The 3,828-nt window shown below is 48.9% G+C and overlaps 2 pseudogenes; both read right to left on the bottom strand.

The window, feature by feature from the left end:
• Positions 1-1,390: 1,390 nt before the first annotated feature.
• Positions 1,391-2,383, bottom strand: LOC135268136 (bromodomain-containing protein 2-like; annotated as a pseudogene).
• A 5-nt stretch (positions 2,384-2,388) lies between these two features.
• LOC105733866 (bromodomain-containing protein 2-like) lies at positions 2,389-3,388 on the bottom strand (annotated as a pseudogene).
• Between the last annotated feature and the right edge of the window lie 440 nt (positions 3,389-3,828).

Below are 3,828 nucleotides of genomic sequence, written 5' to 3'. Positions count from 1 at the left end.
GAAGCCATCTCAGTAACAGGGGAGAGCTGGAGGTCCCCATGGACAATTCTCTTCTCCAGAGCGGGTGTTTGCATCAATGTATTGGTGATTTCTTGAGCCTAGAGGTATCAAATAAACGAGCTTCTGAAACCCTTCTCATGTGGTCAACATCATGTTTGCAAAAAACAGCACCAAGTTAGAATCACGCTTTATGCATTAAAAAAAAAAAAAAAAAAGCAACCTCGTGACTGGTATAATTCTCGTGTTACGTCTGTGTCACATACATATAATAGCTCATTGTGGCGGCTGAACTGGACTCCTGATATTTTGCCTTGGAGACCATTACTTAAGTAGGTGACTCTTGACCCTTCTATTTCAGCACTTTGAGAAGTTTGCCAGAAGGTGCTTGCTTGTGCCAGGCAGTCCTTAACATTTCCCCCGGGGCAGCCTCCGCATTTTAGTTACATTACTTTTGACCACTAATCTTTCTTTTATCCTGAGATCTCTATGAGAGGCAGCTTTGGAATACTTTCATGACTAGACCCCTTTTTCTAAGGAGCATAAATCTGTTAGACTGTAGTAACTATGTGAGAATGCAGTCTAAGTACATTTTTCAAGAAAAGTATAAAAAATGATATCAAGACAACGAGAGAACAGGATTATCACGCTAATAGTTCCATCTGGAAATGATTGGTTGGTATCAAAACTCCACTTACCAGAGTTCTTGCAATGTTGGCATTCAAGTAGAAAGAGTTTGGATGCAATTACAGGGTAGTTATCTTCCAATGTGCTACACAGTTGCCCTTTGAACAACACAGATTTGAACTGCGCAGGTCCACATATACATGGATTATTTTTTCAATAAGAGTTACCCTGCCTCTCCTGCCTCCCTTCCCACCTCCTCTATCTCTTCTGCCTCTGCCACCCTGAGACAGCAAGACCAACCCTTCCTCTTCCTCCTCCTCCTCAACATGAAAATGATGAGGATGAAGACCTTTATGATGATCCACTTGCACTTAATGAATAGTAAATACATTTTCTCTTCCTTGTGATTTTCTTTTTTTTTTGAGACAGAGTTTTCACTCCTTTTGCCCAGGCTGTAGTGCAATGGTGCGATCTCGGCTTACCGCAACCTCCGCCTTCCGGGTTCAAGCGATTCTCCTGCCTCAGCTGCCTCAGTGGCTGGGATTACAGGCATGCGTCACCATATCTGGCTAATTTCGTTTCTTTTGTAGGGACGGGTTTCTCCATGTTGGTCAGGCTAGTCTCGAACTCCTGACCTCAGGTGATCTGCCCGCCTCAGCCTCCCAAAGTGCTGGGATTACAGGTGTGAGCCACCGTGCCCGGCCCCATTATGATTTTCTTAATAACATTTTCTTTTTGCTAACTTACTTTTTTTTTTTTTGAATAATATTTTCTTTATTTACAAGTTAGAATCAACAAAGACAGTCCAGGGGACCAAATGGGGAGATGACTGAAACCCCCAGGGCCCCAAATGGAGCAAAGGAAAAAGGGAAAACAGTAGGAAAAAAAAGTTTAAGGTAAAAAAAAGAGCTCCCCCTTCTTCCCTCCCCAAGGAGGCTGAGGGGACCAAGGCCCCACCCTCCCCCCAGCCTTACCTAGCTTAAAATAAATTCGAACAAACAACCTCGAAACAGAGCCCTTAGAAGTCAACAGGGCAGCTATGGCCTTACGTAACTCCAGATCAGGGGCTTTGCACACTTCCACCTTGTACTCCCTTGCCCTGCCCCAGTCATTTTGAATGGGGATCTATGTCCAAGAGATCACTCCCCAATGGGGCCTCATGAGAATTCAATCTTATTTTGTCCATGTCCCTCCTTCAGTAAATGTCCCTACATCCCTCGCCCACTGCAGAGCCAGCTCTCCTAGAGGGGGGTAGGGGGGTGAGATGAAGTCACAGCAAAAGGGAAAGGGGTGGGTGGGGCAGGGTGGTCTAGGGTCCGGTCCTGCAGAGCCTTCCTGCCCCATCTGGCCTGGCCCCTTAGCCTAAGTCTGAATCACTGGTGTCTGAAAAAGACGATGATGAAGAGGAGGTGGAATCTGAGCTGGAGCTGGAAGTGCTGAGGCGTGACACTATTACTTGCTGTGCAGAGGATGACTATGTTTTCTCACTTGCTTTCTTGGGGGACTTTTTAGTGGAATTGAGCTGTCCGCCGACATCTTGTAACCGCTTTTCTAATTCCCGCTTTTTCTCCAAAGCCAGTTCTTCCTTTGACTTTCCCACAGGCTCCTTAATGGTGTAGGGCTTCCGAGGTTTCTTACGTAGGCAAGAAAGGACATAGCGCTCAAGCTCTCTAAGTGTGGATGGCTTGAGTGTTTCGAAATCAATCTCAATCTCTTCTGGGTTTGAATCACGTAAAGAGGGTTCCCTGGCTTGGATTATGTGCACAGTTTTCCTTTCTTAGAGCTCTGGTGTTGCTGAGAATCAGGCAAGTCTTTGTGTGGGGGCTTGATGGGGCGACCACTCTCTCTGCACATAGGGGGAAGCCATGCTGCCTTAGGCTCAAGACTCCCAGGAGGGCTAGCTGGGGAACCAGGAGCCAGGATGGCTGTAGGTGTAGGGGTGGTAGTATTTGCTTTCAGCTTTACACCTTTTTTCTCGGCAAGGGGCTGGGCTGGCGGAGCTGCAGTAACAGCAAGGAGCCGGGGTCCAGCAGAGGGCAGGGACTTGAGAAGTGGAGAGGAAATGACTGATGGGTGGGGAATGTTGAGGACAGTGGTAGGTATCTCAGGTGGCGGAGTATACAGGGCTGTGTGTGACACACAAGAGACAGCAGGCACCTGGTGGGCACTGGTAACACAACCCTGGAGTGCTGCCAACTTGGCCCCCTTCTTGTGGCTATTCTGAGGGATGGTCACCACCAGCTCTTGTTCCTCTCATGGCATTGATGTAACTTTCTGTAGGAATCTTTTCCAACGTTTGTGCCATTAGGACAATATCATTGGTGGGCTTGTCGTAAATGTAACAGTTGGTGAACATGGTATTAAAATCTTGCATACACTCTGAGGCAGCCCAATAATAACTGTTTTCAAGTCTTCTCTTAATAGTACCCATGGCCATACGCTGTTTTATAATTTTGTGATAATCCTCTGGGGCTGGCTATCCATGGGCTGCATGAGGGAAAGGAAGAGGCTAAGAATTTTGGCCACTGTGGTCCTCTCCCAACCCGAGTTGGGAATCGGTAGACCCAGTCTGACAGCATCCAGAGGCTGCCGGAATGACCATGCAAAGTGATGTTTCCACAGAGCTTTCATCACTACTTTGTGTAGGTTATTGTAGCTGGTTGGTAACTCGTCCTGGCTTTTTGGGATTGGACACCTCCAGTGGTGGTGGGTTGGCAGGGGTCAGTCGCAAAGCAGGCACCGAAGCCATTGTGGGCTCTCAAATCCCTAAAACAAGAGGGAAGGCTTTCAAATCCTTTTCCCTGGCGCTTCTGGGCCCCGCCAGAGCAACCCTGCATTCCCTTCCCCAGGGAGCTTGTGAGGAGTCACGTTTTGCAGCGTCTTGACCGCAGGGAACCGGCGCTGCCCTCAGCCTTGGAAAGTCCGGGTGGCCTCGGTTCCCCTCACTGCCTGGTCCAGCATAACCCGGCATGTGGGGGGAAGGCCGTTGCTCTTGGCCCTCCAGGTGACAAACCCCTGCCCCGCAGGCACAAAAGCAGACTCTTCGGGGCCTTGCGGAGAGCTCTGGACAGCTTGCCCCGCTCTACAGACGGCGGACAGCCAGAAAATGGTGGCGGCCTCATGGGCGACTGAGGAGGGACTGACTCTTCAAGACAGTCCCCGATCTCAGACACCATCGTCAATATAGCCTGCCGTTGGTCTGCA

Source organism: Aotus nancymaae, unplaced genomic scaffold (genome assembly GCF_030222135.1).
Source record: "Aotus nancymaae isolate 86718 unplaced genomic scaffold, 86718_ANA_hifiasm-v0.15.2.pri h1tg000051l, whole genome shotgun sequence".
Taxonomy (NCBI): Eukaryota; Metazoa; Chordata; class Mammalia; order Primates; family Aotidae; genus Aotus; species Aotus nancymaae.
This window is presented reverse-complemented; position numbering and strand designations above follow the sequence as displayed.